General features: G+C 46.5%; 1 protein-coding gene across 2 annotated transcripts in view; it reads right to left on the bottom strand.

Moving 5' to 3' along the window:
- The window catches only part of ADGRG1 (adhesion G protein-coupled receptor G1), a 316,709-nt gene that overhangs the window by 196,850 nt on the left and 104,018 nt on the right, over positions 1-15,841 (bottom strand). For both annotated transcript variants that reach the window (XM_085640101.1, XM_085640099.1), the window contains exon 2: positions 8,511-8,590. The gene's annotated coding sequence lies outside the window, so the exon portion shown is untranslated. The remainder of the gene's footprint in view (positions 1-8,510; positions 8,591-15,841) is intronic.

Below are 15,841 nucleotides of genomic sequence, written 5' to 3'. Positions count from 1 at the left end.
GCTCGTGGCAGATGAACACGCTTAGGGGGGAGGAGGAATCGCATGTCGCTCAAGCTCGCGTTCACCAGCCCTCCTCCGTGGTTTGCTTTCCATGCCTCGACCGTCTCCCAGCACGGGCTCTCCCTTCTATCGCTAGCCTTTCCCCCGATCACCTCAGCACTACCTCCCAGCATCCTTTTCCTCCGCTGTGACTAGTTCCCTCTGTCCCTAACCGCCTGTCTCTCACCCTCCCGGGCACCGACTTCAATCTCCCCTTCTCCTCCACCACTACCCCCCCCCCATGCCATGCGGAGAAACTGCTCACCACACATTCCCGCTATTTTGTTGGGGGGGAGGGGGGCGTGTTTTTATACCTTTCACACCGTGGAGAGGGATTCGGTCTGATCTTGGCAGGAGTATATGGAGGGCCCGGGCCTGCTGCTGGCCCTGGTACGGGAATTAAGAGGGCTGCCCGACAAGCATGTGAGGAGGGCGGGGGGGGGCAAAAGTGTTGTTGGGGGTTTAAAAGGGTCGACTTCTAGGGGCAGGTGAGGCAAACAGGACTCCCTCTGGAGGGGTCGGATGAGGAAGACCATCAGGGAGTGTAAGCGGGGGCAGGACGGAATTGTGGGCACCACAGTGCTCTCAGCTGAGGGTTCAAGAAGAGGATGGGGCAAAAACTTGATACAAATGCATAGGCACAGCTATCAATGGCGCAGCATCTGCAGTAGCACTGGGACCCTGGAGTACGGGGGCGTTCCATGCCCCTACCATGCATGGATGCAAGGATGTGGAGTAAGCGCTACAGCGGTCCACCTCGAAGCTGTGGAACAGGGATCGAGTCTCGGCAGGTACGCTCAACAGCCTGTGATTCTGGGCAAATCACTTAATCCGCCTGTGCATAACAAAATGAGTGAGTCCGTGTGTAAAGCAACTTGTGATCATATGTAAAGCGCTCTGATTCCTTCAGGTCGTGTTTGCGCTATATAACCCCCCCCCCCCCCCAAAAAAAAGCTGTGTGAAATTGTGATTTGAGGGGACAATTCTTCTTCACTTAAGCTATAGTTCGTGTCACCCTTGCTACGTGACTGGAAACCTGGGCGCACAAACGGGGTTCTGGAGGGGTGGTCACGTGAGAGTGGGTAGGAGGGTGGGCAGAGGGCTGGTCACGTGAGAGTAGGTAGGAGGGTGGGCAGCGGGCTTTCCACAATCCGCAGGGCTAGTGATAACAAACATGTGGGCATGGGAGGGGCAGGTAGGAACTTCTGGCAGCGAGGAGAGCAGCAACTCACAAACAGACAAGGCTCTTGAGGGCACAATCAGGTGAGGTAAAAGAGGAAGAGCAGGAGTAAGAGAGGCGTATGGCGTGGCTATGTGAGTGGCTCTGTGTGTGTGGGTGGCTTTGTGTGTGTCGCTCTGTGTGTGGGTGCAAATGCAATATGTCTCGCATTTGAGTGATTAAGCTATTGACATTGTAAATAACAATGCAGTTTCTTGAAATATTTAAAAAACAAAAAACAATGTCAGGAGCAATGCCAATAGCTCTAACTTTAACAATGCAGAGACCATTGCATTGTAAATGCTTGTTCTCTCTCCTTCGTATTATTTTTCATCCCTGCTTCTCCATTTTTTTACTTGTTTCCTACCTTGCACTTACTCTTTCTTTCCCCTTTTCTGCCATGCTCTCTCTTACTCTGAGCCAAAGTCTGCTGATGAACAATTAGCCCTGATACGCAAAAAACAGTGCCAGTGCCTAATTTGAGCAGTGGTTTCCGGTGCTGGGCACTGGCACTTAATTATCAACACTGGCACTTATGACAGTCTGCCACATTGTGGCGCTGTTTGTTTAATTTAGAAATGGGAACAACAACAGTTGTTTATTAATTCAATATACATTAAAAATGACTGCTACCTGCTGTCCAACCCATTTTTATAGCTTTGGAGGCCAGGAATAGTCTGCACTGTTACACTTGTTGATGTGTGAATGTTAGTAGTTGTGTTGGTAGGTCATTGACACCACTGGCAGGGGCAATGGGTGGTGCAAGCTGCAGTGGCCTCCTGACAAAGGCCCTGGAACTTATTTTGTTCTTTTTTTACCAATTAAGGACTGGCCAGAGTCCACTACTTGCAACCACTGCCACAAATTAAGCTCTGCCTGTGAGAGCCCATGGTGGTGCTCCTCGCATAAATCTTCTCAGGTCTGAGGAGCTGTCCCAAGTAACTCCTATCTGATAGCAATACAAGAATGCCAACGGGTGTCAGTAAGCCTCATGCTGAGGGCCTCATCTTTGTGCCACCCACTGAAGCCCTCCTGACCTGTGTTCATGTCAATCATGGAACCGTGGCCGCTTGTTTCGACATGGAAGTTGTACACTGAAGAGGATTTCTGTTGCCTTAGGCTCACTGAGTGAACGCAGCCATTGCCATCACTTGGCGGGGGAGTCTTCATCCGGCCCAACTTTTTGGCTTCACGCGTGGCGCAGTTATGTTCAGATGCTCATGCGCGTTCTAGTTACTGTAGGCTTTATAAACAAAGAGGCGCACATTCACACGTGGTTTTTGAGGGAACAGGCAAAAACGAGCCTTGCAACATGACTTCAGGATAGCTGATGTAATATTAGCAGACATTAAGGGCTCCGCCCAACGTGTCTGCTATGCTATCATTTTTATGAGCAGCACCAACTCTTTTCAGCAGCCATTCTTTATATTTACTGTTGCAGTGGTAACGCTGCACATTTAGGGCTGCCGTACTTTAATGGGGGAATAACGCCCCTCGGCAGGGCTGCCACTCTTCGAAGAGTGGGGTGTGAATGTTAGTCAGCAGGCCTGCCATAATTAGACGGTGGTGGGGGGGGCGGGGTAGTAGTGTTCCTCAGCATCGCTGGTCGCGGTAACTAGCTCTCCTCACGGGGCTGCCATACTTAGATGGGGATACCAGCTTTCCTCAGCAGGGCTGCCATACTTAGATGGGGATACCAGCTTTCCTCAGCAGGGCAGCCATACTTTGATGGGATACCAGCTTTCCTCAGCAGGGCAGCCATACTTTGATGGGGGTGTAACACTTCCCTGCAAGGCCGCCATGCTTCTATGTCAAAGCTTGCATTGCCCCCACTGTCCGTCAGTGATTTCCAGCGGATATGGTACACATCAAACGCAGATGCATGAGAGCTTCCTTGACAAACGGCCGTGCGCAGCACTGGGTGCCTGGGCATCAGGGGACAAGCCCCTGCTTCACACAACCCCTGCATACTACCGAGGAAGTAAGGGAAGGTCTGTTGAGAAGGTCAATGGATTAGAAGGGAGACCCAGGAGTGATCCTCGTTTCTGATTTAGTTTTTCACTATTTTGTGTTCGTCGCAGCATTTGTTTAGCTTGTTACTTAAATCTCTTATACACAATGTGAGTGTAAATACTTCAGGTCAAGCTCTACTAGGAGTGTTGTGCATTTTATCTTCACATGAATATATAGATATTCGTTAGGTCTGTGTAACAAATGTACATATTACCTATGGTTATATTATTCTATGTTTAACTTGTATATAGGCCACTGCATAAATAAGTACATTTTTATCATAACTATTTGTCTACACTTGCTTCATTACTGAATTATTAAAAGATAAGAAAATAAGCTTACAGTATCGCGACACTTGAAAGTCTCAGTTTATTAAATACAACTTAAATCTAAATATATTACCTTCCTTATCCAAATATACCTTCCATGTACTTGTGTATCCTTATATTAATTACTTTACTTCTAATTCAGCATCTCCAATGCACAACCCTATATTTCACCCCCTACCTCTCTCAATAAATCCTCTACCTCCTTTCTCTGACTCATCCCAAACCTCATTCTACTACTCTCTCCAATGCACTACCCTATTTCTCACCCTATACCTCTCTCAATAGATCCTCTACATAAACTCTCTGACTCATCTCAAACCTCATTCTACTACTATATCCTTTCCAATCCAGCTAACAGACTCACATGTCCACTGCTCAAATTAATTTCATATTTCCCTAGACTAATTCACCACTAATTATTTTTGGATTCCAATGTAGCGTGCTACTCGCTCGCTGAAAAGTGCTTCAACACCTCATCAGGAGTAGTAAGCGCTATATATGTGCAATTACCTAATAGTCTTCTGTTGCAGTCAGTGATAAGGTAGCTCAGCAAGTTAAGCCAGCACAGTTACCACATGTGGTTAAATCTTCAGGTCAGACTTTCAAACACCAAGATCAGTTTAACCTTTCACATTTCCGAAGCCGAAAAAGGCAATGCGTAAAGGCAGAAAAAGGCAATGCGAAATTTGACTGCAAAATAATTGCTCATAACAATGTTCTATGCATAAAAAGAAGCATTGGTGGAAGACTATCTAAATAAAAGAAAGTAGTGTAAGGAAGAAGAGACGTTTTAAAAACCGACAACAGCATTCTCAGAGCCATGCAGTTCCGATTTCCCGCAATATGTATGGGCCTACAAGTTCCAGCATGCACAGAGGTGTTGCTTAAAAATAAGATTGCATGAATTTGGCCCACATTACGCCTTTTCCTGTGTGTGGATCTGACTGAAATGCAATACAAGAGGACTGACTATGAACTGAGTAAGAGAGACATGAGAGCAGACAGAGCAATGAAGACTGAACAGGCCATTTTCATACCCATGCAAAATCACCGACTTCACTCTTCATTCGGACATGAATCAGTGCTTAATTTGAGCCGGTGCTTTCCGGTGCTGAGCAACGGCGCTTAATTGGTTTCCGGTGCTCGGCACCAGCACCTAATTGTCAACACCAAACTTAGGTCAGTCTGCCAGAAGGTGGCGCTGCTCATGTAATTTAGAGATGAGCAGTATAACAGTTGTTTAAGGAAACAATATACATTAAAACACTGCTAATATCTGCCTTCCCAGCCATTCCTTTAGCTGTGGGGACCTGGAATAATGTGAGCTGTCGCATTTACATGCGAGAGAGAAGGTATGTAGTTGTTTTGGCAGCAATGACAAGGGTGATGGGTGGTGCAAGCTGCAGTGGTCTCCTGGTCAGAGCCCCGGCACCTAATATTTTACAAATTAAGCACTGACATGAATGCATTAAACAGAACGCAATAGAGTACCTTTTTAACAGTTTCCAGATTAAATATGTTTGTTTCTCATTTCAACAAATAATTCACAGAAAAACAAAGATAACCAACACAATTTACAAAAATAAAACCTTTGAATACAAAGGGGTTCATTACACAAAATTGATTCCAAATTGTTGAATACTCTTGTTACAGAAACGCACTTCCAACAAATATGTATTACTAACTGCACTGCCGTACCAAGGCAAACCTAAATGAATTGGGAAAAGAAGCAGGATTAAGTGGAAGAAGCCGTGCTGATCGAGTTCACAAGGAGGATGGCTCCTATCCGCTTGAAAAATATAATATATGCTTTAAAGCTTTCAAAGTGTTTGGTAGAATGCACCACTCTTAAGGGAATGGATAGTTCTATTATTTTAAAGGCAACTACTTTGTATGGTGTGAGGGGGTTTCTATTTAAATTTGATAAAACCACGTTTTTTTAAATCTGGTTCTGACTGATAGTTGTTTATCTATGCATCTCTAGATCCTAAGCTCCAATTTTAAGATTGCCCACCAGTGCATGAATGCATATCATTATATGCCAATCAAGTGATATCAGCAGATTTGACTGAAGGTGGCCACTCCTGGTCTACTATGGGAATCTCTACATTGGGTGACACTCTGACAGTGCACTGAAACCTGCTAATCAGGCCTCAGTGCCAGTGCTCTTTCCATGAAACTGTTACATGTAAATTGGCAATCCCAACTGACAAAGACTTTATCCCCCTTATAAGCCCCTGGTATTTGGTACCAGTGGTACTCAGGGCATGTGTGGTAAAAGGGTCCCCAGGGCTTGCAGCACTGATTGTGCCACCTTGAGTGACCCAAATAAACTAATGACAGCAGGCCTGCCATTGCAGACTGCAGGAGCAGTGCAAATTGCTCGGACTAGACTTTGCCCTCACCATGTGTGGCGATGTCAATGCACTATCTTTAATATATGCCAGTTACCCCTAATGAAGGCCTCCTAAAGCCCAAGAGGCAGGGCGCATCATATTAAAGGTGTGGACATGTAAGTGCAAGCTTATATGATTCTGTAGGGTCCTTTAGCATTAAAGGACGCTACAAGTGAAATGTGGTACATAGGATAACATGGGCTGGAACCCGGGCAAACCCGAGGTTGGCAGCTCTATTATGGTACCACCTAAATATGACATGTTTGGTATCAAACAATGTGCCTTCTCACACCAGACAGGAATTTCATGCTAGGAGCAATGTGGCATACACCCATACAGCTACATTAGAGGTTGCCTACCTGGTTGCCCCAGCTTTTGTGTACTCTAGCTGACAGCCCACTCTTGCTGTAGCCAAAACAGGATTCTGATCTCCTGCCAGTCAGTGTGATCACTCCTAGGAGTCAGGAACAAAGGCCTAGGCAGGAAGGAGCTCACACCTCCTCCATCCAAGGAAGGCTAGTAAAGTGGCACATCAAGGCGGTGAGCTTCAAAGGCTGCACCGCCTCTGATATGCATACAGGCTGCTTCCCAGAGGAATAAACAGCCCTGTGCAGGCTGGAAAATTAGGAAGTCAGGAGGCGTACACCCACAGAAGACTAGACGCACCTCTAGGGTGAGCTGCCTGGTCTGTACACCTACGGAAAACCTCTGCCCTTTTAAAAAGTGGTAGAAATAGTGGGATCTGGGTAGAAAAGCAATCAGTCAATCAATCAGGGGTTTGTAAAGCCTGGCTACTCACCCGGGAGTGTCTCAAGGCACTGGGGGGGGGGAGGGGTGCTGGCCCCTCTGGGTGTAGGATCATTCGAAGAGCCAGGTCTATAGGTCCTTCTTGATATGGGTCAGCGACGCGGATTGCCTGAGGTGGAGGGGCAGGGTATTCCAGGTCTTGGCGGCGAGGTAGGAAAATGAACTTTCACCGGTTCTGGTCTTGGGGATCCTAGGGAAGGAGGCTAGGGCGAGTTGGGTGGAACAGAGTTGTCTGGCGGATGCGTGGAATGCGAGGAGGTGGTTCAGGTATGCTGGTCCTTCGTCATGGAGAGCTTTGTAGGCATGTGTGAGGAGCTTGAAGGTGATTCTCTTGTTGACTGGGAGCCAGTGGCGTTCTCTGAGGTGTTGCGTGATGTAGCTGCAGAGGAAAAGGTGACCTACACCCCCAGATGTGGTCACCTCAGGGGTGGTTTAGCTGCAGGGACTAGCAGCCCATTGCTCCCACAACCCTAACTCCCCTAAATCTAGGATTTAAGGGACACCACCGGATACCAGAAACTTAGCTCTGACCATCTTGCATCGAAGAGGACAAAGAAGGGGCCCGTGTTGGTGACAACAAGACTTGCACCAACGCAAAAGAGGGATACTCTATCCCTGCGGCAACACTCCTGAAACTGCCTGATCGTGATTCGTCTTAGGCTATCTCTCGGTTCCTCCCAGATAGAGGGACCCCTGTGGAAGCCTGAATAACTGTCTGACACCCCTGAACTAGTGGCACTAGTCCCCTGCAAACTGCAGGTAAAAAAATCTTGGGATTTGTAGAATTGCTGGTCATCGGACCCTCCAAGGGATCGGCCAAATCCAGATGGACTACATTGTAGTCCTGCCTTTCATGAAGTTACAGGTAGCTACTGTATTTCCCGGGACCAGCGAATGTCGAAGTTACTTTCTGTTCCACTTACCACTGCCAAGGCTTGTTGGTCACCAGTCCAGCAACCAACCCCTGTATTTGACGCTGCACCTAGAGAGAACTCCATCCGACAATCATCCGACATCAGTTGTGTCCCAGTTGTTGTGTTTTTGCATCTTCTTCTCCAGCAGCACCGTTTCTGCGGAAAAAGCAGCTCTCCCGCGGCTCCCTTTCAGCACTACGGACAGCCAAGACAATGCTGCACCCAGGTTCTACAGGCCAGGTAAAATTTAACTAGCTCTTGTGGCTTGACCCTGCAACCTGCATCACCTTTACCCTTCAAGGGTTCCATGTAACTGGACCTGCATGTGACCTTCACTAGTGGTTTTTCCAATTGACTGCAATGATTAAGTTTCACTGTATTATTTTGCACTGATTGTATATTGTATCTAAAATCTATAACTCCAATTCTATGTATGCTATTCCATTCGTTTTGGTGACTAAATTAAAGATAAACATCTGCATCATTTTTATAAATTGATGCCGGATTTCTTTTGAGTTGTGTCAATTACTTATCGTCAATGTTGGTACTCTGAAATGCTTAACACATGTTCGTCATGGTGAGGCCTAACCCCCACACCACATAATACTCAACCTTCCTACACTAACAATGTTGAAATGCATCGAGGAGACAAAAGTTTGGAATTAATTCTAATATTTCATGCCGATTGCTAAATAAGAGTCCATTTTGTTTGATTAATAGCAAGATTAAATATAAAAAAAACAAATTGCATAGAGGATAATCCATTATTTTAAAACATGAAGTAGGATATTACCTTTAGAAAGGTGTTCCGCCACTCCATCCGAAAGGGTCTGAAGTTGATCATAAGTTTATTGATAGAACTGGGTTGGGATCCTGCAATGATGACACATAAGGTGCATTATTAAAGGAGACCTTTTAAAGAAACCAAAGAATCAAGTGCAAGGAGCAACATTTTATGCAGGCAGTATCCATTTACAAAGTAGAACCAGTCCCCCCACCACAAAAAAGGTAAAAATCAGCAAGTGCGAATCAACCTCTCACTCCTTTTAGTTAGGCTGAAGCACAGAGACGATCACAAGGAGAAGAGCACTCCTCTGGTCATCACATACCAAATCACGTCAAACCAAGGCCAAAATATGAACCCACTTTCTTCTAACCATTCAAAATGATGGCATGTAAAAAAGCACTGCTCTCTGCTGCATGGTCAACTGCAGCTACCAGTAATCTGACATGAGAACATCTCTGGTCATCTCGTACCAAACCAAACCTCTTCCGTTTAGGCTGCACAATAATCCCCCATTCTTCCAACCAAACAAATTGATGGTATGTAGAAGCATAGGTGACTTTCTCACTCCTCATCTCTCCACTCCCTGCTCAAGTGCAGCTGTCTGTCACCCTCCAGAAACACACCCCTGCTCATCACGCAGAAATCCCAACTTTTCCAATGAAGGCCACAATATAAATCCAAGCTCTTCCAGGCAAGCAGAACCTACAGAGCAGCAGGTTACCGGAATACCAAAAAATGCTCTGGGGCCTTCCCAGGAGGTTTAAGGTGTTGTACAAATGTAAGAACAGTACAGTACGTGCTATGTTTTGAATTAGTAGTAGGGTATGGGATATGGGTATGGGTGGGGTCAGCTTGAAGGTTAAGGTAGGCTACATTTTAGGGTAGAGTGTTAGGCTTAGAGATGTCATTACACCAACAGTTAGTACCCTTGTCCTTCCAAATAGTGCCCCCCTCAGAAAATGCAATTTTGAAGCAGTGCCTTCATTGTATATAACAAAATGTGTGTCAGTGAAAAGTTCGTAGATGTGGAGCTTGTTTTTAGAAAATGATCAAGCATTTGTTAGGAGGCAGTCTAAATATTGTGTTTTGGTGTGGTTTTCTGGAAAACTGTGTATTATTCTTTGAACTAGTAGCAGTTGTATTATTCGTGTTGTTATTAACTGTATCAGGATAGCAATAGTGTTTGTCTAGATTGTGATACTCATCCAGCAGGCTTGGAAGGTATTTTGTTGGGTCTGTGTGTGCAAGTGGTGGAGATCATGGTTGAGAGTGAGCTTGTGGACTGTGTTGTCTTTGTAGAGTAGCCTTGTTGTGTAATGGACAATGAGATGTGAAGCTGTGAAGAGTGGTATTTTGTATATTTCGTTTGAGTCTGTTTAGGGAGGAAGGTGTATGGCTTAGGGGTGGTGGTGGAGCATGCGGGTCATGTTTTAAGTCTCTACTTTGTACAATAGATGAGAGGCTGGTGAATGAATATTGTGTTGGGGTGTTTGTGGTAGGTGTTGGTGAAGACAGAACATTTGGGAGAGAGTAAAGTTAGTTTAGGATCTGTATTATTTGTGTAGTCATGAGGGTGGGAGTGGGTGTGTGTTTCTATTTTGTGATGGAATTTAGTATGAAATTGCGTGTGGGTTTTGGTGTGCTTGTGTGAGAATTATGTTTTGTTTTTGTAGAGTAGTGAGATTAGATATTGATGTAGTGAATTTATGTGAAGAATCAGGATGTAAAGTACTGTTGGTGAGTCGAAGTTGAAGGGTAAAGGAGACATGACGTGCATTGGAGGAAAGTGTTTGTGGTGTGTGAAAGGAGATGGACAGGGGTTATGAGTGTTTGTATTCGATTTGGTAGCAGCAAGAAGTAATATGTGTGGTGGAGTGGAGTGTAAAGGTTGTTTGGCTGGGTGTATTTGGTAAAAAGAGGAGGAGGATGTTGCTTGTGGATATATGAGAGAGGGTTGAGTATAAGGTTGGTGGCAATGGAAAGGGGTCTTTTAGAGTAAGGAGCGGGTAGAGCCGATGTTTTGTACGAACAGGGAGTGTCTGTTTGAAGGGATTAAGGTTATGTATAATGTTGGTTTGTATTGTGCTGGTGATGTGTGGGTTTGATAATGGTATAGGACAGAGTGGTGGCTTGTGCAAGAGTGAAGGAGGTATATATGTTTTTTTTGTGGTTTTGTAGTGGTTGTTGAGACACTGCAATGTTGTTAGAGTCTGTTTGTTGTAAATGAGCAGTGTGCATTTGCTGAGATTGTGTTTGTATGTTAGAAGATGTGGATGGCTTAAGGTAGTTGTTGGTAAATGGCAAAAAGGGCAGCATCTCTGGCCCTATGGCCAACTCAGCCCAAACAGTTGTCCTTTCCGCCTTCATCCTCAACACGCGGGCTGAGATGCCCTGAGCCCCAAGGTAAATAACCCTAGGTCAGGTGATGTAGGTTTATTTTACAAACGCACAGGAGCGAATCAGACCATCAAAGTACACATTCAGTAACAGGTTTATCAGACAAGTTGGTCTTTCTCAATTTGAAAACAAATTTGCCAGACATGCATGAGCAATACCAGGTTTTCGACAGAGGCTATCTAAAATGTATCGAGCGATGACATGCCCAGACTGGCCATCACTGCCCTATATGCATTCAAAAGATGTCGAACTTCAAGAGTTTTAATCTCCATCCGGAATTCATATTATTGCCTCTTTGTTTGCGGTAATTGGTAGGGAATCAGGACTGGTACATTTGACTTTTCGGTTTGTTACAAAGGTGCAAGTGTCAAGCATGCATCTTTATCGGGGAATAAGTAGAAGTGGGCGAGTCACTGAAAGTTCGAGCCAGGCTCGAGCCTGATGCCGGACTCTGGCTCAGCTCAAGGTCCTGTTGGAACCTCGAGCCAAGCTTTCATTTGGCTTCTGCCGGCCACTCTCCACTGCACCCAGGAAGTGGCATTAGGGCCAGAGTTGCGACTTGGACACTGGGAGCCAGGTTTGAGTCTGGGTGTCGGCTCAACATCCTGTAATTCTGGGCAAATCACTGAACCTTCCCACTGTCTAAATATTGTGTATTGTAACTGAATGTTCATGTAAAATGCTTCAATACTTTTGGGTTGAACTCACCTTATATAAAAACTGCAGAAAAATACACAAAAACATTAAGGTAAAAACAAAACATTAACAAAAAGGAGAGACAAACAGATACCTCTTTAATGGCTGATTTTTACAAGTGAAACCAGAAACCATGGTTAAATCGCGTGTTCCCCACTTAACTTGTTTGATCTTATGTACATTTTATTTCACCAAAACCTCTTATCTTCATAATCACATGTGAAAGCCATGCCCCCCCTCGGCCCTGCAGGCTGCGGGCCGAGGGGGGGCATGGCCTCCCATCCACCAGGGAGGAGGAGGGAGTGGTGGGCACTGTCAAGTGCTCATGACGGTTTGGCCGGCCTTCTGGGGCCAGCCAAACCGCCATGCGCTCTCAGTCTTTCTCCACCTAGCTGCGAGGTACAGCTGGGTGGAGAAACCAACACAGGCTCCCAGTCTATGTCTGAGTGCCCGAACCGAAGCACTCAGACCAATCCCGGCCCTGCTCACATGCAGGGAATAGCATTCCCCGCTTGTGGGCAGTGCTGGGATTGGGAGCTGGGAGCCTGCGCAGTGTGCAGCAGGCATCTGACAAGGACGTGAGAATAGGGAGCAAGGTGGCACCCGTCGGAGCAGGTAAGTTTTTCTTTTTGTATTGATACTTTTTTGTGTTCCCCCTCCCCACCACACCACTTCGTAGTATGAGTGGCCGCTACTGGTAAAAGCACTTTCAAATAAGGTCAGATTGGTAAGGTGGGCAGGCAGATGGCACGGGTGATGGGCAAGTGTTTTAAGCCACTTGTTGGCCCTTCTTTGGGGTATAGTCTCTGTCCTTTAAACTATCTCTAGTGGCCCACTGAGTCCTGATCAGTTTCACATGGCGCCTGCAGCAAGGTGTAGGTGGACATCTCCAGAGATGCCAGTGTATTTCACCCGCCTCCTGCCGGGCAATCCCATTGCCATGTGGGGCCGGCTTGGGCCAGTAGTTATGAGCATACGGATATGTGCTGATGGAAGAGGGGACAGCCTCTCTGGAACCCCGGCTGTTTTCAGCCCATTCAACTCCAGTTGGGTATGAAATTATCCTTCCCCTCCCTCCCGTGCCAGACCAACACATTGAATGGACAGTGGGGGGTCAGAGGGAGCAAAATGGTGCCTGAGCAACAAGCTGTGCTGCTATGGGATAGCCAAGCTGGCAGCCAACCCGAAGCCAGCCGCAGAACCTATGTCTGCAACCTCACACATCTCCAGAAGGTGCATTAACCCCTGGTGCAATTTTATGAGGCTCTCAATTCCTGCCAGATCTCTGTCCCATTTTTTTACACAATGTGCATCTTTCCAACTTTTTAAATGCAAGAGGGAAGCTCTTGCAGCCCCTTTTTCATTCCATCCTCTGAGAATTTACGGCATCATACACGTCCACAGAGTAAAGGAGTCATAGACGTGGGAACTGCAGTTGCCATTGGCAGTATATTATTCTATTTTTTTAACCAGCAGAGCCACTATTTGCAGTGTTTAGCAGTGTTTAGCCTCATGATTCTAACTCCCAGTTCTGCCAGTTATGATGCAAGTATTTCTTTGAAGCAGAATTGCAGGTAGAATGGCCCTATAGTCCTCGCTCACTATTTGGGCAGGCTGCCAGCGCCTTGCTAGCTCTTATCTCATACACCACACATGCATCCCACAAACATAAAGAGCCCAAGAGCTGTTGATGTGACAGCAGCATTGGGGTTGTCTCCTGACAGCACACTGGGCTAGCTGCACCTTTTATGGGTAAACTGCTGCTCTTTTGTGACCCGGAGGGTGGCAGAGATGCCCTGGACTGGCACTGCTGATGGGAATGATTCTAAGCTCATGTTTAAAAACTATCACTTTCAATAAGTATTTCTCAGTGCAGAGCTGTAATGTGACTATTAATGCCAAAGCTCCACATGTTAAAGAAATACACTTTTTGGAATTTTGAATAGAATTTATCATATTTTACAGCAGGTCTAGGATTTACAAGGCAGATATTTTTAGGACTCGGCTCGTGCACGGACTATAAGATCCGAGCCAGGCCATTGGCTCGGCTCTCCTTGTTAATTTGTTGGACCGCCCACCTCTAGGTATAAGAGAGAACTGGATAGGAAGGCCAAACAAGCATTGGCATAGCCAATAGGTCTCGCCTTTGGGACCTTATAAGTGTTTAGCCATGCAACAGTTGCATAACTAAATACTTATAAGGTCCCAAAAGCGAGACCTATTGGCTATGCCAAGCGGCTGTGCGGCCGTGAAAGTGATCGCGATCACGATCAATCATCAAGCGTGAAAGTGAAAGTAATCGCGGTAAAGCGTGGCGCGCACGCCCCCGCACATGCACTGTAGCTCTAGGCTGGCCTGGTAGCACTTTTTGGAGCCCTCTCAATAAGTCTCGCCAGACCAGCGCATGCGCTGGGTCAGGCGAGACCTAAAAAGAAGAGAGGCTTAAGAAAGAGCCAATCGTTGAAGAGGAAGGAGGAGGATACAGATTGGAGGTAACATCGTGAGAACAGGTACTTTTTCCTTTGAGGATGATTATGCGCTTCTCGTTGGTGGTAGAGTCTTTTCATGTGGAAGAGCTGTGTGAGGGTGCACCACCTGCTGTGCACATACCTCAGCGAGGCCGCTGTGACCACAACAAGGTCTGTGTGCCCGCGCACATCGAAGGGAGAAGCCACAGACCCAGGTGTGGGTGGCAGAGCCCCCTATTTCCCACCTCTTCCTCCTGTTAAGAGGTCACAGGCTTTACGTCTGCACCACCTGACGGGACTGGCATGAGAAAGCCTGAGCTTCAACAGGGGTGGAGCTATCAATTGCGCCGCAGGAGCAGTGGCACGGGGCACTACTGGGGGTCGTGGTACGCTCGTTAATCCACTGGCCTCAAGACCCTGCACAGGCTTTAGGCTGCAGGAGAAGCTGATGGGCAGACTCACTTTTCCTCCCTTCTGTTAAATGCTGGGGTATGCAAACGATAGGACAAAAGCAAACAAGGTTACATAAAGATTACCTCCTCATCCACTTCCTCATTCCTGTCCTCTTTGAAGTGGGGTGCGTGCACCGCCTGGACAGGCCCCATACCACCCACCTGTAAGAAAAAAACTGTCCTGGGACCACACAGAGTGAAGCTTGCACCCACCTTTCTCCCAAATCCATTAACTTATTTGAAGAGCACCTCGAAACTCAACTCCATTTGTTGTATGTCTCTGTCAAGAGACCCCCTGCTACATGCCCATTTAGGGGACCATCGTTATTATTTTCTTTCTCAAGACAGGGCGCTGGGTGGGGCCTGCATATGTGAGGGGACTAAACCTGCTTCAGCTTCTCTTGAGCGAAGGTTGCCCCATTTTTAGGTCTTGCCTAATCAGCGCATGTGCTATCCCTTCGAGACCTTTTATTTTCGCTCAGAGGAGTAATACACTTCCCATTGCTTACAATTAGTTGCCTTCACTGTCACTCTCGCTTCTCGCTTGCTTCTTATTGGTCAGCTGAGCAGGCTTCCTTCCTGTTTATGTGTTTGTCCCTCATGTAGCGCATGTTTGCATTATGTGTGTCCTTCCACTGCTCATTTTTTAGGTGCTACTTTTTTCTTAGGATTTAAGCCTCCCTACCATAGTGCGTATGTTTCAGCTGGCTGTCTTTTGCATTTCTCTCCCGTCTTTCTGATTATCCCCACCAGACTTACCTCCTTCCTTGTCTGTAGAGGGCTGAAACCCCAAAACCGGTCCTAGGATGCTTTATTCCGGTCCAGGGAAGACCTGGCTTGGCAGTTCGGGCTGGACTGTTCCCATGAGGCACAGGGTCAAGACTGATTTGCATATGGCCATGTCTGAACTGGGGTGGTGTGGTGAGCAAAATAACGATGGATTAAACCCAGATCTGTGACTGGGGGTGAATGTTTTGCCAATGTGCAACATTTCGTCCATCATCTTGTGTGTTTTGCTGTGTAGCTTGAGCCCATTCTCCCTCTCTCCCTCTGTTCATTGTCCTTTTTGGCTTGCACTCACCCTCTGTCCCTCCGTTGTTTGTGTTAGGATTCCCCACCCTCCTTCCATTCCTCTTTTTGTTGCTACTGTTAGCTTGCCTATCCCAGTTCAACACCCCTTCCATTGTCCATATTGCATTTATCCCTCCCTCCTTCATCCATGTTGTCCACCCCATCAGCCATTAAAAAAAGTAAATGCTATGACGCGGACACCACTGGCATCATAGTTCTTTATTCCCCACACTCCCTCCATCTCCGTGTTGAC

The sequence above is a fragment of the Triturus cristatus genome, chromosome 12, assembly GCF_964204655.1.
Source record: "Triturus cristatus chromosome 12, aTriCri1.1, whole genome shotgun sequence".
In the NCBI taxonomy this organism is placed as follows: Eukaryota; Metazoa; Chordata; class Amphibia; order Caudata; family Salamandridae; genus Triturus; species Triturus cristatus.
This window is presented reverse-complemented; position numbering and strand designations above follow the sequence as displayed.